The sequence below is a fragment of the Ranitomeya variabilis genome, chromosome 1 (assembly GCF_051348905.1).
Source record: "Ranitomeya variabilis isolate aRanVar5 chromosome 1, aRanVar5.hap1, whole genome shotgun sequence".
Classification (NCBI taxonomy): domain Eukaryota; kingdom Metazoa; phylum Chordata; class Amphibia; order Anura; family Dendrobatidae; genus Ranitomeya; species Ranitomeya variabilis.
Window position 1 is genome coordinate 836,944,788 of NC_135232.1, and position 22,884 is coordinate 836,967,671.

Below are 22,884 nucleotides of genomic sequence, written 5' to 3' on the forward strand. Positions count from 1 at the left end.
CTTCACTATCGTTTGGATGTGTGTAGGGCAACAAATGGAGGCCACATCGAACTGTACTGAATAGGTATGAAACTGGGAGAGTTTTTCTTTTATTTGGAGCAGATTTCACATTTCTATCGTTTTTTTTTTTGTTGCTTTCCAGTGACTGGTCAAAAGTGCACCATGACTTTACGGACACACATTATTTACCGAATATACTGGAGTATAAGCCGAGTTTTTCAGCACTTTTTTTGTGCTGAAAATGCCCTCTCTCGGCTTATACTCACTCGAGTGAGCGTCCCAGAAGATCAAGGGGGAGCGGCAGAGGTGGAACAGCAGATCACAGGAGGCAGGCGCCTGTGCCTGCTGCTTAAGAGAAATATTCACTGCGCTGGAAGCGGATATTAATTTCTCTGTAATAGCGGGCACAGAGGTAGCAGCCGCCGGCTTCCTGCAGCTGCTGGACGATCACGTGTGCCCGCTACTTAAGAAAAATTAATATTCACTTCTCTCTACCCCCATGGAAGCGGAGAGAAGTGAACATTCATTTCTCTTAAGTAGAGGGCACATATGTTCGCCTGGCCGCTGCAGGAAGCCAGCAGCTGCAGCTGACAGTGTGCGCTACTAAATAGCAATGAATACTCACTGCCATCCGCATATATAGTCCCTGCGTGGAGAGCAGAGTATTCTGCCAGCTGTCCTCCGCTTGTAAGCAGCAAATGAGGTCTTTGCCATGCGATGCCTACAAGCATAAATCAGCTGCTGGCACTGGAACAGGACGCTGTGTGGGAGCGCAGGGACAGTAAGTAGGATGGTTTATTTTTTTGATGGGGGCCATGCATACAAGGATAGAGATGAATAACCATGCAGACCAGGATAGGGATGAGGGGGACCATGCATACCAGGATAAGGATAAGGAGGCCATGCATACAAGCATAGGGATGAGGAGCCATGTATACAAGGATAAGGATGAGGAGCCATGCCTACCAGATTAGGAATGAGGGGGCCATGCAGACCAGGATAGGGATGAGGAGCCATGGAGACCAGGATAGGGATGAGGAGCCATGCATACAAGGATAGGGATGAAAAGCCATGCATACAAGGATAGGGATAGGAGCTATGCAGACCAGGATGGGAATGAAGAGCCATGCATAGGAGGATAGGATGAGGAGCCATGCCTACCAGGATATAGGGATGAGGGGCCATGCAGACCAGGATAGGGATGAGGGGCCATGCAGACCAGGATAGGGATGAGGAGGCCATGCATACCAGGATAGGAATGAGGAGGCGATGCAGACCAGGATAGGGATGAGGAGCCATGCAGACCAGGATAAGGATGAGGAGCCATGCAGACCAGGATGAGGATCAGGAGACCCAAGAATACCAGGATAGGGATGAGGAGCCATGGAGACCAGGATAAGGATGAAAAGCCATGCATACAAGGATAGGGATAGGAGCTATGCAGACCAGGATGGGAATGAAGAGCCATGCATAGGAAGATAGGATGAGGAGCCATGCCTACCAGGATACAGGGATGAGGGGCCATGCAGACCAGGATAGGGATGAGGAGGCGATGCAGACCAGGATAGGGATGAGGAGCCATGCAGACCAGGATGAGGATCAGGAGACCCAAGAATACCAGGATAGGGATGAGGAGCCTATGCAGACCAGGATGGCGAAGAGGAGGCCGTGCATACCAGGATGGTGATGAGGGGACAATGTACACCCACCTTATACTCGAGTCAATACGTTTTCCCAGGTTTTTGTGGTAAAATTAGGTGCCTCGGCTTATACTATAGTATATACTTAGAAATTTGATGACATGTTCAATACCTATATCACCAGCTGCAAATCATTAGCAAATGATTGATTTTCCTCAGTATTATCAGGGCATTTTACCGATGTGAACACAAAATCTGGAGACATTCCCAATTTTAGGAAATACCAACAGTGTACGTGTGTGTGTGTGTGTGTGTGTGTTTTGTAGCAACATCGGACTATAGAAAATAGGAGAACCAATTTGTAATTTTTTCTCCAAAAATTGCCAAAAAGTAAAGTGCAAACACTGTGGAATAATGCATCTTCCATCTTCCGCCCAAAGCTGCAAATTAAGGAACTGCAAATCAGAGGGGGGGGGAATCCACACCTCATGTCAGGAGCCAGTACTTAAATAACAGTATTCTATGTTTAGTAATCAGCCACATAAGATGTCACTGCGTATTTTACAGCCTAATGAAGGACAGAGATTACTGTACTTTTAAAATGTTAATTAAGTTGAGGGAGACTGCTGCTTGTATAGGGTTAAATAACTAGAGAAAAACGTTGCTACAGGGTTAAGGTACCGTCACACTAGGCGATATCGCCAGCAATCCGTGACGTTGCAGCGACCTGGATGGCGATATCGCTGTATTTGACACGCAGCAGCGATCTGGATCCCGCTGTGAAATTGCTGGTCGCTGCTAGAAGGTCTGCACATTATTTGGTCGCTAGGTCGCCGTGTATCGCCGTGTTTGACAGCAAAAGCGACGATACCAGCGATATTTTACACTGGTAACCAGGGTAAACATCGGGTTACTAAGCGCAGGGCCGCGCTTAGTAACCCGATGTTTACCCTGGTTACCAGCGTAAAAGTTAAAAAAACAAACAGTACATACTCACCTGCGCGTCCCCCAGCCTCTGCTTCCTGACACTAAAGCGCCGGCCCTAAACTGAAAGTGAAAGCAACAGCGGTGACGTCACCGCTCTGCTGTTAGGGCCGGAGCTCAGTCAGCGTCAGGATGCAGAGGCTGGGGGACGCGCAGGTGAGCATGTACTGTTTGTTTTTTTAACTTTTACGCTGGTAACCAGGGTAAACATCGGGTTACTAAGCGCGGCCCTGCGCTTAGCAACCCGATGTTTACCCTGGTTACCCGGGGACCTCGGCATCGCTGGTCGCTGGAGAGCGGTCTGTGTGACAGCTCTCCAGCGACCACACAGCGACGCTGCAGCGATCGGCATTGCTGTCGCTATCGCTGCAGCGTCGCTTAAGGTACCTTCACACGAAGCGACGCTGCAGCGATAGCGACAACGATGTCGATCGCTGCAGCGTCGCTGTTTGGTCGCTGGAGAGCTGTCACACAGACCGCTCTCCAGCGATCAACTATGCCGAGGTCCCCTGGTAACCAGGGTAAACATCGGGTAACTAAGCGCAGGGCCGCGCTTAGTAACCCGATGTTTACCCTGGTTACCAGCGTAAAATCTAAAAAAAACAAACAGCACATACTTACATTCACGTCCCCCTGCGTCCACTTCCTGACTGACTGAGCGCCGTACAGTGAGAGCAGAGCGGTGACGTCACCGCTGTGCTGCTTTCACTTTCACTTTGCGGCGCTGAGTCAGAGGAGGAAGCAGACTGCAGGGGACGCAATGTGAGTATGTGCTGTTTGTTTTTTTTACATTTTACGCTAGTAACCAGGGTAAACATCGGGTAACTAAGCGCGGCCCTGCGCTTAGTAACCCGATGTTTACCCTGGTTACCAGTGTAAAATATCGCTGGTATCGTTGCTTTTGCTTTCAAACACAACGATACACAGCGATCGGACGACCAAATAAAGTTCTGGACTTTATTCAGCGACCAGCGACATCACAGCAGGATCCTGATCGCTGCTGCGTGTCAAACGAAACGATATCGCTAGCGAGGACGCTGCAACGTCACGGATTGCTAGCGATATCGTTATAATGTCGTTTCGTGTGAAGGTACCTTTAGTGTGACGGTACCTATACTCTTAAGGCCCCGTCTCACATAGCGAGATCGCTAGCGAGATCGCTGCTGAGTCACAAGTTTTGTGACGCAACAGCGACCTCCATAGCGATCTCGCTATGTGTGACACGTACCAGCGATCAGGCCCCTGCTGCGAGATCGCTGGTCGTGTCGGAATGGCCTGGACCTTTTTTTGGTCGTTGAGGCCCCGCTGACATTGCTGAATCGGTGTGTGTGACACCAATCCAGCGATGTCTTCACTGGTAACCAGGGTAAACATCGGGTTACTAAGCGCAGGGCCGCGCTTAGTAACCCGATGTTTACCCTGGTTACCAAAAAAAACAAACACTACATACTCGCCTTTCGGTGTCCAGGTCCCTTGCCGTCTGCTTCCTGCTCTCACTGACTGCCGGCCGTACAGTGAGAAGTGAGAGCACAGCGGTGACGTCAGCGGTGCTGCGCTCTGCTCTCGCTGTACGGCGGCTCAGTCAGAGCAGGAAGCAGACGGCAAGGGACCTGGACACCGAAAGGCGAGTATGTAGTGTTTGTTTTTTTTGGTAACCAGGGTAAACATCGGGTTACTAAGCGCGGCCCTGCGCTTAGTAACCCGATGTTTACCCTGGTTACCCGGGTGCTGCAGGGGGACTTCGGCATCGTTGAAGACAGTTTCAACGATGCCGAAGTCGTTCCCCTGATCGTTGGTCGCTGGGGAGAGCGGTCTGTGTGACAGCTCCCCAGCGACCACACAACGACTTACCAACGATCACGGCCAGGTCGTATCGCTGGTCGTGATCGTTGGTAAATCGCTTAGTGAGACGGGGCCTTTAAAATTCTTTAATAGTTAAAATTGCAAAGTGCTTATAAAAAGCTACTTTCCAATTTGCTTCATTATAAAAACTCCCTTTGTTCTCATGGAAAAGAGGATTTAAAATGTATTTCCTGCCTTTTCCTAGGGTTACCAGAGATCTGAGGAGTCCATCAGCATTTGCCGGTCTCCTAGTCAAGGAGCTTAGCACTTCCAGTCTGAAGCTAGCCGGATCCGGTCAGCTGCAATGCCCATGCTCTCCTAAATGATGCAGAGGTGATACTACAGAGGCAAAACTGCTGCTGTCTGCAGCATTAGAAAGTGCACAATTTGCCATCAGCTCTGCCATGCCTACCGATCTGGAGCACAAATAGAAAGATAGTGAACTTGAGAAGGACAATGCTGCTTGTAAAGGGTCATTACGAGATTTTTAATGCTTTATAGTCTAGATTACTATTTTACACTCCTACATGTATAACTACATCTTGCATTAATTAAAAGAGCAGTACACATTTCCCTGTGTTTACAAATTGACCATAAACTGCCCCCCACAGTGGTTTCTCACAGCACATTCGCAGGAAGTCTCACTAAGGCTACTTTCACACTTGCGTCTGTACGGGTCCGTCGCTAAGCGTTGGGCTGACGTACCGACGCACGTTGTGAAATTTGTGCACGAAGTGGGCAGCGAATGCAGTTTTTCAACACATCCGCTGCCCATTCTGAAGTCCGGGGAGGAGGGAGCGGAGTTCCGGCCGCGTATGCGTGGTAGAAAATGGCGGACGCGACGTAAGAAAAAACGTTCCCTTGAACATTTTTCCGTGATGGTCCGCCAAAACACGACGGATCCGTTGCACGACAGACGCTACGTGTGGCCATCTGTCGCGATCCATCGCTAATACAGGTATATGGGCAAAAAACGCATCCTGCGAGCACATTTGCAGGATCCGTTTTTTGCCCAAAACGATGGATTGCGACGGATTGCTAAAAAAGCAAATGTAAAAGTAGCCTAAGTTGCCAAAACAGTGAGGCAGAGGAAAGCCCCGTTTCTGCAGATTTGTCTCCTTATGTTAAAGGGTCAGGGCTAATTTCACCAAACTGAACATTTCTTTTACTTTTGCGTCCAAAGCGCTGCCGTATCCTGAACATGGAAACATACCCTTAGGAAACCACTTAAAACTTGACATTTAGTTTACTAATACATATTGAATTGAATTATCTTAGCCTTATAGCTTGAGCAGAGTTAAGGGAGCAATGTGCACACACTGCTGATTTTGCTGCGGATCCGCAGCGGATTTGACACTGCAGATCTGGAGCAGTTTTCCATGAGTTTACAGTACCATGTAAACCTATGTAAAACAAAATCCGCAGATTTTCCGCACTAGTAGCGGAAAAAAACGAGCGGAAACGCAGCATGTCAATTCTTTGTGTGGATTTCGCAGTTGTTTACACCTGCTCCTCAATAGGAATCCGCAGGTGTAAAACCGCAGTGCGGTTTTCCTGCGGATTTACCAAAATCAGTACGGAAAAATCTGCACACCATTCAGCAGCGTGTACACATAGCCTAAATGGCAGAATCAATGGACGGCCTAAAAAAACATTTTGAAGGACTGTATAAAGATTATTTAAAGTGCACCTGCCTTATTGTAACTATGATTGCCTTTAATTTGGAACAAATATATACGATATAGATATATATATATATATATATATATATATATATATATATATATATATATATATATATATATATATATATATATATATATATATATATATATATATCAGAAAAAGTTTAGGTGAGAGGAGCTAATTAGGGAAAACAATATGGAGAGGGCTTTACCTAGTCATGGATTTGGATGGAAAAGAAAATTATCTTGCATTTCGATCACTGCAGTTTCCTGTACTATGTCAAGGACATTGCTTTGATTTAACAGATTTAACAGTATAAGCATTGAACAACTTTTGCAAATCTCTGTCTGTAACTTATCTCATACCTTGCTTTGCTCCTATTTTTTGTCTCTGTGAAAGAGGTTGTTTGCAATTGCTCTATTATACAAGGCAATTCACTCGCTACTTTACCCGGAAAAACTACTCTAACTTCTAAAAGAGAAGAACTATCGTACTGAAATTTGGACTGTACATAGCTTGGTTCATGAGAAACTGATGATTTAAAGCAGGTGTTGAGAATATCCACCGTTCCATACACTGTGTGCAGAATTATTAGGCAAGTTGTATTTTGATCACATGATACTTTTTATACATGTTGTCCTACTCCAAGCTGTTCAGGCTTGAGAGCCAACAACCAATTAAGTAAATCAGGTGATGTGCATCTCTGTAATGAGGAGGGTTGTTGTCTAATGACATCAAAACCCTATATAAGGTGTGCTTACTTATTAGGCAACTTCCTTTTTCTTTGGCAAGATGGGTCAGAAGAGAGATTTGACGGGCTCTGAAAAGTCCAAAATTGTGAGATGTCTTGCAGAGCAGAGGGATGCCGTAGTCTTGAAATTGCCAAACTTTTGAAGCGTGATCACCGAACTATCAAGCGTTTCATGGCAAATAGCCAACAGGGTCACAAGAAGGGTGTTGGGCAAAAAAGGCCCAAAATAACTGCTCATGAATTGAGGAAAATCAAGCGTGAAGCTGCCAAGATGCCATTTGCCACCAGTTTTGCCATATTTCAGAGCTGCAACGTTACTGGAGTAACAAAAAGCACAAGGTGTGCGATACTCAGGGACATGGCCTAGGTAAGGAAGGCTGAAATACGACCACCTTTGAACAAGAAACATAAGAAAACGTCAAGACTGGGCCAAGAAATATCTTAAGACTGACTTTTCAAAGGTTTTATGGACTGATGAAATGAGAGTGACTCTTGATGGGCCAGATGGATGGGCCAGATGCTGGATCAGTAAAGGGCAGAGAGCTCCACTCCGACTCAGACACCAGCAAGGTGGAGGTGGGGTACTGGTATGGGCTGGTATCATCAAAGATGAACTTGTGGGACCTTTTCGGGTTGAGGATGGAGTGAAGCTCAACTCCCAGACCTACTGCCAGTTTCTGGAAGACAACTTCTTCAAGCAGTGGTACAGGAAGAAGTCAGTATCGTTCAAGAAAAACATGATTTTCATGCAGGACAATGCTCCATCACATGCCTCCAACTACTCCACAGCGTAGCTGGCCAGTAAAGGTCTCAAAAGAAGAAAATATAATGACATGGCCCCCTTGTTCACCTGATCTGAACCCCATAGAGAACCTGTGGTCCCTCATAAAATGTGAGATCTACAGGGAGGGAAAACAGTCCACCTCTCGGAACAGTGTCTGGGAGGCTGTGATGGCCGCTGCACGCAATGTTGGTCGTAAACAGATCAAGCAACTGACAGAATCTATGGATGGAAGGCTGTTGAGTGTCATGATAAAGAAACGTGGCTATATTGGTCACTAATTTTTTGGGGTTTTGTTTTTGCATGTCAGAAATGTTTATTTCTAAATCTTGTGCAGTTATATTGGTTTACCTGGTTAAAATAAACAAGTGAGATGGGAATATTTATTTTTTATTAAGTTGCCTAATAATTCTGCACAGTAATAGTTACCTGCACAAACAGATATCCTCCTAAGATAGCCAAATCTAAAAAAAAAAAACACTCCAACTTCCAAAAATATTAAGCTTTGATATTTATGAGTCTTTTGGGTTGATTGAGAACATAGCTGTTGATCAATAATAAAATAATCCTCTAAAATACAACTTGCCTAATAATTCTGCACATGGTGTATTGTTGAATGTATTCCGCAGAACGTCTGGGGTCATATTCATGTATATCCTCTCACTGTATGTTCTCTTGGAGTGCCTGAAATGTTCATGGCTTGTTACTTCAAATGGCCCCAAAGGAAAATCTGGCAATAATTCTTTCCTCTTGATTGGGTCCTTTTAATTCCTGAACGACAGTCACTCTGTATGGGCAAACAAGACCTTTCTTGGCCGCTTGTTGACGTGTGGAATACGACATGTGCTGTCCCCTGGGAAAGCCTATACAACGATTTACGTGGAGGTGCCAGAAGTCGCCGCTTCACATCTCAAATTATATCCTCAGACATTTTCCGATGTCATTCATCATGTCAATCCAGCAATGTTCCTGTACATTCCAGCTAATTCACCAATAACAGAATACAAGGTTTGGATTAAAGATTTCAACCTCTAAACTTGAGACACTCACTTTGGCACTTCTTCTAAGGACTCAGTTTTCAATAAGTTTTCACAACGAAAAAAAAGCTCCTCCAAACTGTACATGTACATTGTTAACAAATGAAGAATTAATTTGACAGTTGGGGAGAAGCTGGGGCTGGATGAGGCATGATTACCCCCGCCTATCAAATTCACCAAATATGTCAGAAAGTGCTACTCTAGCGCTCGACTGGAGCAACATTCCTGGCAAGGTGCATGGCACAGAAAACATGAGTCAATGAATTTGGAGCATCATACTCAAGCAAGTCCTTCATTAAAGACTGGTGTGTGGCTCTAGTCTTAGTTAATCATCCACTATATCTTTACTGAAAATAATTGTGAATGTGCTTGTATATATTGGTGGTGTTATATGAATAGAGAATTAAACCATTTTTCATGACAACACAGCATTTGAAAGGGACATATGATCAGAATCCTTCAGCTGTGCAACTAGAACTTCAAGTGATCTCCATGCAGACAACATTTTCATGTAAAAAAAGGTCTTTCTGATTTTCTTCTTCTAGGTTTCCTTAAAATATAGAACTGAAGCGTAGCGCACATTCCTCGATCAGAGGCAGATTTATTAATACTCTCATAATTTGACAGCATAAAACTAGAAAAGATATCAAGAAACGCAACAAATTTATGAGAGGTGCACTCTGTGTAACAAATTTGTTGCATCTTGGTAAGTATAATTTCTCTTCTGATGCCACATTAGGCCTCTTTCACACTAGCGTTGTGCACTGCACGTCGCTATGCGTCGTTTTGTAGAAAAAATGCATCCTGCAAAATTGCTTGCAGGATGCATTTTTTCTCCATAGACTTGCATCAGCAACGCAGTGCGACGCATTGCCACACGTCGCAACCGTGTTGCGTCGGACCGTCGGCACAAAAAAACGTTACATGTCGTGACCGTCTTTTCCGCCCCGCCTCCCCGCACATCACAATGGGGCAGCGGATGCGTTGTAAAACTGCATCCGCTGCCACCGTTGTGCGGCGCTTTCAGTTTGCGTCGGTACGTCGCAACGTCGCATTGCGACGTGCAGTGCACGATGCTAGTGTGAAAGTAGCCTTAGTTGTAGTTACTTGAACACCAGCATACTGTGCAAAATAATTGGTGCACGCCATTAAAAAAACAACAACAAAAACCCTGTTTTTCTTTATGTTCCCAACACTGCAAAATGATGAGGTTTTTTAATATAAATCATTACATTATTTGGCTTCCTTTTCTCCCAAACACTACACTGCAGTACATATCAATGGCCAATTGTCTGACTACAGGGGTGGAGAGCAGAGAGGTGGAAAGGTCCATTGTTTGAATATAGTGTAGCCACTCAGCAGCAGTTGAAAGGAGCTTCTAAGAGGAGCATGAACCGGGCACTGAAACAGTGCAGATTAGTGTTTGGAAGAGAAAATATATATATATATATATATATATATATATATATATATATATATATATATATATATATATATATATATATATATATATATATATATATATATATATATATATATATATATATATATATATATATATATATATATATATATCTTAGTTCCTCTTTAGAAGACATGGCTCACACTCTTTTCTAGACACCTTTCTAGACATATACATACATGTTAGATTTTGCTGCACATTTAGCAGATTTGATTATTAAAAACATCTACCCAAAATGTGAAAACATCACTCCTACTCATACCCAAGCCTTAGTCTTCCACATAGTTGCTTAATTACAAAAAGTCAATTTTCTGTAATTAATATGAACTTTTCAAACAATGAAAATGTTACAAGTAAAAATTTGGTTTCTGAATTTATAATTTCCTTTTAGTACCAGCAACACAAAGACTTAATAATTCCCTGCCACAGAATATAATGAAGATGAAGTTCTTAAGCTAGGACTGAACATTCTCATTTAGACTGGGAATGATCATTGAGGCAGATGGCTTATCAAATATTCTATTAAGAAATTGCAGTGGGGATATTAAACAGATCGATAACTGCTGATGCCAGATGGAAACAACTATTGTAAAGGCAGCAGTAGCGCACATAATGATTTCTGATGCAGATTCAGTTAGAGACTTTACTCAAACTGAAACTAGACTTTAGTATTCCTGGTACTGCTCCTCCTAGAGATAAATGGCTACATCATGTTATTGGCAACATGCCACCAACTCCTTGCAATGCTATATCTTGAAATATAAAACATGTGTTGAAAGTACATGGTTTGCTACCATTAAAATTCTAAACATTTTCTGCTTTGCACCTTTTATCTTAAATCGAAATCAGTTACTATGGTGGTCTGACTGTAGCATCAAGAGTTCAGAAGAAATAAGTTACATGGGAATTAGCTGGTAAGCTAGTTAGTCTAACTTACACACAAAAGTGTGTAAGTGTATTTTTATATAAAATTAATATATTTATAGAATTCCTTCCCTTCAGAGCCCTGCCATGCGCCAAAACAGTAATTTTCCCCCACATATGGGGTATCAGCGTACTTGGGAGAAATTGCACAACAAATGTTGGGGTTCATTTTCACCTGTTACTCTTGTCAAAGTAAAAAATCTGTATGAAAGTATGACGTTTGGCATGAAAAAAAAAAAAAACCAAGCAAACAATGAAAAAATGGAAATTATTATATTATTTGCTTTCCAATGTGCTCATTGGACTACAGAGTCCACTGTCCTCTTCAATATACTAAAATCCTTTTACCTCCTTTCTGGACAAGGTCCGTTTTGCTCATGCTGTGTGTATATATATATATATATATATACATACATATATATATACATATATACATATATACATAAATATATATACATAAATATACATAAATATATATACATAAATATATAAATATATATACATAAATATATAAATATATATACATAAATATATATATATATATATATATATACATAAATATATATATATACATAAATATATATATATATATATATATATATATATATATATATATATATATATATATATATATATATATATATATATATATATATATATATATATATATACAGTGCCTACAAGTAGTATTTAACCCCCTGCAGATTTAGCAGGTTTACACATTTGGAATTAACTTGGCATTGTGACATTTGGACTGTAGATCAGCCTGGAAGTGTGAAATGCACTGCAGCAAAAAAGAATGTTATTTCTTTGTTTATTTTTTTTTTAAATTGTGAAAAGTTTTTTCAGAGGGTCATTTATTATTCAACCCCTCAACCCACCAGAATTCTGTTTGGTTCCCCTAAAGTATTAAGAAGTAGTTCAGGCACAAAGAACAATGAGCTTCACATGTTTGGATTAATTGTCTCTTTTTCCAGCCTTTTCTGACTATTTAAGACCCTCCCCAAACTTGTGAACAGCACTCATACATGATCAACATGGGAGAGACAAAGGAGCATTCCAAGGCCATCAGAGACAAGATCGTGGAGGGTCACAAGGCTGGCAAGGGGTACAAAACCCTTTCCAAGGAGTTGGGCCTACCTGTCTCCACTGTTGGGAGCATCATCCGGAAGTGGAAGGCTTATGGAACTACTGTTAGCCTTCCACGGCCTGGACAGCCTTTGAAAGTTTCCTCCCGTGCCGAGGCCAGGCTTGTCCGAAGAGTCAAGGCTAACCCAAGGATAACAAGGAAGGAGCTCCGGGAAGATCTCATGGCAGTGGGGACATTGGTTTCAGTCAATACCATAAGTAACGTACTCCACCGCAATGGTCTCCGTTCCAGACGAGCCCGTAAGGTACCTTTACTTTCAAAGCGTCATGTCAAGGCTCGTCTACAGTTTGCTCATGATCACTTGGAGGACTCTGAGACTGACTGGTTCAAGGTTCTCTGGTCTGATGAGACCAAGATCGAGATCTTTGGTGCCAACCACACACGTGACATTTGGAGACTGGATGGCACTGCATACGACCCCAAGAATACCATCCCTACAGTCAAGCATGGTGGTGGCAGCATCATGCTGTGGGGCTGTTTCTCAGCCAAGGGGCCTGGCCATCTGATCCGCATCCATGGGAAGATGGATAGCACGGCCTACCTGGAGATTTTGGCCAAGAACCTCCGCTCCTCCATCAAGGATCTTAAGATGGGTCGTCATTTCATCTTCCAACAAGACAACGACCCAAAGCACACAGCCAAGAAAACCAAGGCCTGGTTCAAGAGGCAAAAAATCAAGGTGTTGCAGTGGCCTAGTCAGTCTCCTGACCTTAACCCAATTGAAAACTTGTGGAAGGAGCTCAAGATTAAAGTCCACATGAGACACCCAAAGAACCTAGATAACTTGGAGAAGATCTGCATGGAGGAGTGGGCCAAGATAACTCCAGAGACCTGTGCCGGCCTGATCTGGTCTTATAAAAGACGATTATTAGCTGTAATTGCAAACAAAGGTTATTCCACAAAATATTAAACCTAGGGGTTGAATAATAATTGACCCACACTTTTATGTTTAAAATTTATAAAAATTTAACTGAGCAACAAAACTTTTTGGTTTGTAAGATTTATGCATCTGTTAATAAATCCTGCTCTTGTTTGAAGTTTGAAGGCTCTAACTTATTTGCATCTTATTAGACCTGCTAAATCTGCAGGGGGTTGAATACTACTTGTAGGCACTGTATATATATATATATATATATATATATATATATATATATATATATATACTGATGCCAATACAGTCCATTGTTCTGCATCAGTCGCAGCCTCTATTTAGCATATAATTAGCAAGTTTGTTCCTGTGTGTACTGTGAATAGAAGCCCAAACATAGAAATCGGGACACAGCCAACATGGACCTAAAGTAACAGACTGAGGTTTATTTCCATCTCACCTGTTCATGGGTAAAGAATTGGAAGATGCCATCCAAACGCCGGTTACAGGAGGTGGAGCTCTGGAAAAAGCTGATCGCTATGGAGTTATGCTGTTTTCCTAACTCCTATTTACTCCTATGACAGTTACATAAAACAACACAGCACACCATTGCCTGCAACTGGAATTTTTGATGCAGACATTCCTGCTTCAGTCATGAAAGCCAGGAGATAACAATAACCATCTACAATGAATTTGCCAGCAAGTTTTTTTCATTAGTCTGAGAGCAAACAATGGAAGGGCAGAGAGTTTGATTACAGGGATGTGTCACTTGCTCAGTAGCTTGCTGTAGATTTAATACAATCAGTGTTTTGTCAGCAGGAGATCATCACTACAGGACTAAAGGTACCGTTACACTAAACGACTTACCAACGATCACGACCAGCGATACGACCTGGCCGTGATCGTTGGTAAGTCGTTGTGTGGTCGCTGGGGAGCTGTCACACAGACAGCTCTCTCCAGCGACCAACAATCAGGGGAACGACTTCGGCATCGTTGAAACTGTCTTCAACGATGCCGAAGTCCCCCTGCAGCACCCGGGTAACCAGGGTAAACATCGGGTTACTAAGTGCAGGGCCGCGCTTAGTAACCCGATATTTACCCTGGTAACCATTGTAAAAGTAAAATAAAAAAAACACTACATACTCACATTCTGATGTCTGTCACGTCCCCCCGTCGGCGTCCACAGGGTTACGCGCTGCTGCTCAGAGCTTCCTGCACTGAATGTGTCAGTGCCGGCAGAAAAGCAGAGCACAGTGGTGACGTCACCGCTGTGCTCTACTTTACGGCCGGCGCTGACACATTCAGTGCAGGAAGCTCTGAGCAGCAGCAGCGCGTAACCCTGTGGACGCCGGCGGGGGACGTGACAGACATCAGAATGTGAGTATGTAGTGGTTTTTTTTTTACTTTTACAATGGTAACCAGGGTAAATATCGGGTTACTAACCGCGGCCCTGAGCTTAGTAACCCGATATTTACCCTGGTTACAAGTGAACACATCGCTGGATCGACGTCACACACGCCAATCCAGCGATGGAAAGCGGGTGAGCAGCGACAAAATAAAGTTCTGGACTTCTAGCTCCGACCAGTGATATCAAAGCGGGATCCAGATCGCTGCTGCGTGTCAAACACAACGAGATCGCTATCCAGGACGCTGGAACGTCACGGATCGTCGTCGTTCTCGCTGCAAAGTCGCTTAGTGTGAAGGTACCTTAAGAATCCCATGCCAGACAGTCCAGCTAATCTGTGTAAACCCTCCCTCACCACTGATAGTCTGCAAGCTGCCAATCTACAGAGTACATAGGAAGCTGCCAATTAATGGTGGTGGTGAGGGTAGAATTATGCACAGCTATGCCACATGGCTTTTGCGCTCTATTCCAGCCACTTTTGCATTCAAAAAGGCAAACGGTGCCGCTTCCCTTCCGAACCTTGCAGTGTGCCCAAATAGTAGTTTTCGCCCACATATTGTATATTGGTGCACTCAGGATAAAATGAACCACAACATTTGTTGTGCAATTTCTCTTGTTACCCTTGTGAAAGTAAAACATTTGGGTCAAAAGAAAAATTTCTGTGAAAAAAATGTAAAATATTTATTTTTTTCTTCCACATTCCATTAACCCCTTTACCCCCAAGGGTAGTTTGCACATTAATGACCAGGCCAATTTTTACAATTCTGACCACTGTCCCTTTATGAGGTTATAACTCTGGAACGCTTCAACGGATCCCGGTGATTCTGACATTGTTTTCTCGTGACATATTGTACTTTATGATAGTGGTAAAATTTCTTTGATATTACCTGCGTTTATTTGTGAAAAAAAACGGAAATTTGGCGAAAATTTTGAAAATTATTTCATTTCAGCTCCAATTTGTTTTATTTTACCAAGGGTAACAGGAGAAAATGGACACCAAAAGTTGTTGTACAATTTGTCCTGAGTACGCCGATACCCCATATGTGGGGGTAAACCACTGTTTGGGCGCATGGCAGAGCTCGGAAGCGAAGGAGTGCCATTTGACTTTTCAATGCAAAATTGACTGGAATTGAGATGGGACGCCATGTTGCGATTGGAGAGCCACTTATGTGCTTAAACATTGAAAACCCCTCACTTTGACCCATTAAGTGATTCACAGAAGTTTATAATGCAGATCCGTAAAAATAAAAAATCATATTTTTTCACAAAAATGATCTTTTCGCCCCCAATTTTTTATTTTCCCAAGGGTAAGAGAAGAAATTGGACCCCAAAAGTTGTTGTCCAATTTGACCAGAGTACGCTGATACCCCATACGTGTGGGAAACCACTGTTTGGGTGCACGGGAGAGCTCGGAAGGGAAGGAGCACTGTTTTACATTTTCAACGCAGAATTGGCTGGAATTGAGATCGAACGTCATGTCGCGTTTGGAGAGCCCCTGATGTGCCTAAACAGTGGAAACCCCCCAATTATAACTGAAACCCTAATCCAAACACATCCCTAACCCTAATCCCAACGGTAACCCAAACCACACCCCTAACCCTGACACACCCCTAACCCTAATCCCAACCCTATTCCCAACCGTAAATGTAATCCAAACCCTAACCCTAACTTTAGCCCGAACCCTAACCCTAACTTAATCCCCAACCCTAACTGTAGCCCTAACCCTAACCCCAATCCTAACCCTAGCCCTAACCCTTGCCCTAACCCTAGCCCTAACCCTAATGGGAAAATGGAAATACATTTTTTAATTTTTTAATTTTTCGCTAAGGGGGTGATGAAGGGGGGTTTGATTTACTTTTATAGCGGGTTTTTTAGCGGATTTTTAGGATTGGCAGCTGTAACACACTGAAAGACGCTTTTTATTGCAAAAAATATTTTTGGCGTTACCACATTTTGAGAGCTAGAATTTTTCCATATTTTGGTCCACAGAGTCATGTGAGGTCTTATTTTTTGCGGGACGAGTTGACGTTTTTATTGGTAACATTTTCGGGCACGTGACTTTTTTGATCGCTTTTGATTCCGATTTTTGTGAGGCAGAATGACCAAAAACCAGCTATTCATGAATTTCTTTTGGGGGAGGCGTTTATACCGTTCCGTGTTTGGTAAAATGGATGAAGCAGTTTTATTCTTCGGGTCAGTACGATTACGATACCTCATTTATATCTTTTTTTATGTTTTGGCGCTTTTATATGATAAAAACTTTTATAGAAAAAATAATTATTTTTGCATAGCTTTATTCTGAGGACTATAACTTTTTTATTTTTTCTTTGATGACACTGTATGGCGGCTCCTTTTTTGTGGGACAAGATGACGTTTTTAGCGGTACCATGGTTATTTATATCTGTCTTTTTGATCGTGTCATTCCACTTTTTGTTTGGCGGTATGATAATAAAGCGTTGTTTTTTGCCTCATTTTTTTATTATTTTTTTACGGTGTTCACTGAAGGGGTTAACTAGTGGGACAGTTTTATAGGCAGGGTCGTTACGGACGGGGAGATACTAAATATGTGTACTTTTATTGTTTTGTTTTAAATTTAGATGCAGAAATGTATTTATAGGAAAAATATATATATATATATATATATATATATATATATATATATATATATATATATATATATATATATATATATATATATATATATATATATATATATATACACATATACATATACATACACACCGTATTTTCTGGTGTATAAGACGACTGGGCGTATAAGACGACCCCCAACTTTTCCATATAAAATATGGAATTTGGGATATGCCCGCTGTATAAGACGGGGGTCATCTTATACGCCCAGTCATCTTATACGGCGTGTGGTTCCCAGGGTCTGAAGGAGAGGAGACTCTCCTTCAGGCCCTGGGATCCATATTCATGTTAAAAATAAAGAATAAAAATAAAAAATATGTATATACTCACCCTTCCGAGAAGCCTGGCTCTCACCGGTGTAAGCGTCTGCCTCCGTTCCTAAGAATTGCAGAGCATGAAGGACCTTCGATGACGTCACGGTCAGGTGACTGGCCTGTGATTGGTCCGTGACCGCTCATGTGACCAGTCACCTGACCGTGACGTCATCGAAGGTCCTTCACGCTCTGCAATTCTTAGGAACGGAGGCAGACGCTTACACCGGTGAGAGCCAGGCTTCTCGGAAGGGTGAGTATATACATATTTTTTATTTTTATTCTTTATTTTTAACATGAATATGGATCCCAGGGCCTGAAGGAGAGTCTCCTCTCCTTCAGACCCTGGGAACATCCAGGATCGCTTCCTGCACACGCCGTACCCGGCGTATAAGACGACCCCCGACTTTTGGGACAATTTTTAGGGGTTAAAAAGTCGTCTTATACGCCGGAACATACGGTATATATGTATATGTATATGTGTGTATATATATATATATATATATATATATATATATATATATATATATATATATATATATATATATATATTTTTTTTTTTTTTTTTCTTTTTTGGAATTTTTTGCACATTTTTTTTTTACACATGTGAATATTTTTTTTTTACACTATAGCATTGCCCCGGGGGGGGCATGATGTTATAGTGTAAGATCGCCGATCTGACACTTTGCTGTGCACTGTGTCAGATCGGCGATCTGACGTGCACAGCTCCTCCAGGCTTCCCGGCGCCTGCTCTGAGCAGGCGCTGTGAGGCCATCTCCCTGCAGGACCCGGATGCTGCGGCCATTTTGGATCCGGGCCTGCTGCAGGGAGGAGGAGGTTAGAGACCCTCGGAGCAACGCGATCACATCGCGTTGCTCCGGGGGTCTCAGGGAAGCCCGCAGGGAGCCCCCTCCCTGCGCGATGCTTCCCTATACCGCCAGAACACTGCGATCATGTTTGATCACAGTATGCCGGGGGTTAATGTGCCGGGGGCGGTCCGTGCGATAGTCAGCTGACACCGGCCGTGATCGGCCGCGCTCCCCCCGTGAGCGCGGCCGATCGCATATGACGTACTATCCCACCGAGGGTCAGATAGGCCCAAGTCACCTCGACGGGATAGTACATCTAAGGTCAGAGAGGGGTTAATTTCAGTGAATCACCTGAAGGGTTAATAAACTTCTTGAATGTGGTTTTGAGCACCTTGAGGGGTGCAGCTTTTAGAATGGTGTCACTTTTGGGTATTTTCTGTTATATAGGCCCCCAAAGTCACTTCAAATGTGAGGAGGTCCCTAAAAAAATGGTTTTGTAAATTGACGAAAAAATAAGAAATTGCTGATCTACTTTTAACCCTTCTAACTTAACAAAAAAAAAAATAATGCTTGAAACCATTATGCAGACATAAAGTAGACATTTGAGAAATGTTATTAATTACTGTTGTATGACTATCTGCTTTAAGGACATAAAAATGTAAAGTTTGAAAATTGCGAAATTTGTTGCATTTTCGATATTTCCATAAACATACGCAAATCATCATATCCACCAAAATTTACCACTAATGTGAAGTACAATATGTCACGAAAAATCGATCTTGGAATCAGTGGGATAGATTGAAGCTTTCCAGAGTTATAACCTCATAAATGGACATTGGTCAGATTTAAAAATTGGGCCTGGTCAGGAAGGAGAAAAATTAGTTCCACACTAAGGGTCAATATAACCAGTCTTCAATTGGAATATTTATTTATGGGATAACCCCTGTAAACATAATTAACATGGGTCTTCTAATAAACATTAACCCCTTCACCCCCAGGTGATTTCCCAAATTTTTTGTTGTTTTTGTTTTCTCTTTGCCTTCTTCAAAGAGTCATAACCTTTTTTTATTTTTCTGTTTTTTGTTTTTTATTTACACTGTTCAGTATACGGTAAAATTTAGCTTTTGTTGCCATTTTCAAGACCAGTAACGTTTTCATTTTTGGTGACTAAATCAGTCATCATGTGCTGGGAAAGATGTGGGCTCGGCGTGCGAGCCTGCATCCAAGGCAGGGACATGACTTTTGACATACATGCAAGTCAAAAGAAGGGGTTAAATCGTATTAACGCAAAATTTAGAGAAGGTCCTGCTTGGCCTGATCTAGAAATTCTTAAAGCAATCCAGCCATGAAATCTAGAATGTTACAGAAGAAATATCAAGTGAAATTTGTTAATTTTAGCAACTACCATGTATACACATTAATGAAATCTGGTTGACCAGTAATGAGAGAAAAGGCTACATTAGATAATAGTTACACCATGACATGCGTGCTAGGGGAAAAAAAAGGTTAAGGGGCAAAGTGTTCCCAATAGGAAAACAATGAGAAAAAAAAGACAGGCTTAACTTCAGGCTAATAATCACAGAAAGCGGCAAAGATTGTTGATGAGTTTATAGCTTTTTATTTTTTAGAGAAACATTTTCTTAATGTATTCTGAAATATCTCATTTTAAATACATAAGATTCCTGTTTTGAAGTTGATGGAAAATGTACCAGCTGATAAAGAAATGCAATTGAAAGCGAAAAGACCATAAGCAGAATATATTCATCACTAGATTATGCCAGGTTTTTGTACTAAAAGACTATTTTAATGTTTCTTTAATGTCTACCTCTAAGCTGTTGTCCAGATAGAAATACAGTTTAGCTACAAATTGGTGACCAGCAATGCCAGCAACCTCACACAGAAGGCAGAAATAAAGGCTACCTGCCTACCTGTGATGATGCTGCTGTAATCTCCTGTCTTTCTTAACCCCTTAACGACCGCCGATACGCCTTTTAACGGCGGCAGTATCAAAGTCTGCATTCCAAAACGGCGCTCCTTCCCTTCCGAGCTCAGCCATGTGCCCAAACAGTGGTTCCCCCCCACACATGGGGTATCAGAGTACTCAGGACAAATTGGACAACAACTTTTGGGGTCCATTTTCTCTTGTTACCCTTGTGAAAATAAAAATTTGGGGGCTAAAAAAAATCTTTTTTGTGGAAAAAATATTTATTTAATTTTCATGGCTCTACATTATAAACTTCTGTGAAGCAGTTGGGGGTTCATAGTGCTCACCACACATCTAGATAAGCTCTTTGGGGGGTCTAGTTTCCAAAATGGGGTCACTTGTGGGGGGTTTCTACTGTTTAGGTACATCAGGAGCTCTGCAAATGCAATTTGACGCCTGCAGACCATTCCATCAAAGTCTGCATTCCAAGCGGCGCTCCTTCCCTTCCGAGCCCCGATGGGTGCCCAAACAGTGCCCCCCCCCATATGGGGTATCAGCGTACTCAGGACAAACTGGTCAACAGATTTTGGGGTCCAATGTCTCCTGTTACCCTTGAGAAAATAAAAAATTGCAGGCTAAAAAATCATTTTTGAGGGAAAAAAAAAGGATTTTTTATTTTCACGCCTCTACGTTATAAACTTCTGTGAAGCACCTGGGGGTTTAAAGTGCTCACCACACATCTAGATAAGTTCCTTAAGGGGTCTAGTTTCCAAAATGGTGTCACTTGTGGGGGGTTTCTACTGTTTAGGCACATCAGGGGCTCTCCAAACGCAACATGGTGTCCGATCTCAATTCCAGCCAATTCTGCATTGAAAAAGTAAAACGGCACTCCTTATCTTCCAAGCTCTGCAGTGCGCCCAAACAGTGGTTTACCTCCACATATGGGGTATCGACGTACTCAGGAGAAATTGGACAACAACTTTTGTGGTCTAATTTCTCCTGTTACCCTTGTGAAAATAAAAATTTGTGGGCGAAAAGATCATTTTTGTGTAAACAAATGCGATTTTTTATTTTCACGGCTCTACATTATAAACTTCTGTGAAGTGTTTGGGGGCTCAAAGTGCTCACCACACATCTAGATAAGTTCCTTAAGGGGTCTAGTTTCCAAAATGGGGTCACTTGTGGGGGGTTTCTACTGTTTAGGCACATCAGAAGCTCTCCAAACGCGACATGGCGTCCGATCTCAATTCCAGCCAATTCTGCATTGAAAAAGTCAAACGGCGCTCCTTCACTTCCAAGCTCTGCGGTGCGCCCAAACAGTGGTTTACCCGCACATATGGGGTATTGACGTACTCAGGAGAAATTGCACAACAACTTTTATGGTTACATTTCTGTTTTTACACTTGTGAAATAAAAAAAATGGTTCTGAATTAAAATGTTTGCAAAAAAAAGTTAAATGTTCATTTTTTCCTTCCACATGGTTTCCTAAAAAAAAAAACGGTGTTGTAAAAATAAGGAATTGCTGGTCAACTTTTAACCCTTATAACTCCCTAACAAAAAACAAATTTTGTTTCCAAAATTGTGCTGATGTAAAGTAGACATGTGGGAAATGTTATTTATTAACTATTTTGTGTGACATACAGTACAGACCAAAAGTCTGGACACACCCTTCTCATTTAAAGATTTTCCTGTATTTTCATGACTATGAAAATTGTACATTCACACTGAAGGCATCAAAACTATAAATTAACACATGTGGAATTATATACTTAACAAAAAAGTGTGAAACAACTGAAATTATGTCTTATATTCTAGGTTCTTCAAAGTAACCACCTTTTGCTTTGATGACTGCTTTGCACACTCTTGGCATTTTCTTGATGAGCTTCAAGAGGTAGTCACAAGGAATGGTTTTCACTTCACAGGTGTTCCCTGTCAGGTTTAATAAGTGGGATCTCTTGCCTTATAAATGGTGTTGGGACCATCAGTTGTGTTGGGCAGAAGTCTGGTGGATACACAGCTGATAGTCCTACTGAATAGACTGTTAGAATTTGTATTATGGCAAGAAAAAAGCAGCTAAGTAAAGAAAAACGAGTGGCCATCATTACTTTGAGAAATGAAGGTCAGTCAGTCTGAAAAATTGTGAAAACTTTGAAAGTGTCCCCAAGTGCAGTGGCAAAAACCATCAAGCGCTACAAAGAAACTGGCTCACATGAGGACCGCCCCAGGAAAGGAAGACCAAGAGTAACCTCTGCTTCTGAGGATAAGATTATCCGAGTCACCAGCCTCAGAAATCGAAGGTTAGCAGCAGCTCAGATTAGAGACCAGGTCAATGCCACACAGAGTTCTAACAGCAGACACATCTCTACAACAACTGTTAAGAGGAGACTTTGTGCAGCAGGCCTTCATGGTAAAATAGCTGCTAGGAAACCACTGCTAAGGACAGGCAACAAGCAGAAGAGACTTGTTTGTGCTGAAGAACACAAGGAATGGACATTAGAGGAGTGGAAATCTGTGCTTTGGTCTGATGAGTCCAAATTTGAGATCTTTGGTTCCAACCACCGTGTCTTTGTGCGACGCAGAAAAGGGGAACGGATGGACTCTACATGCCTGGTTCCCACCGTGAAGCATGGAGGAGGAGGTGTGATGGTGTGGGAGTGCTTT

At 42.3% G+C, this 22,884-nt stretch overlaps 1 protein-coding gene across 8 annotated transcripts in view; it reads right to left on the reverse strand.

The window, feature by feature from the left end:
• WDFY3 (WD repeat and FYVE domain containing 3) overlaps positions 1-22,884 on the reverse strand; it is a 339,686-nt gene that overhangs the window by 173,430 nt on the left and 143,372 nt on the right. The window lies entirely within an intron of this gene.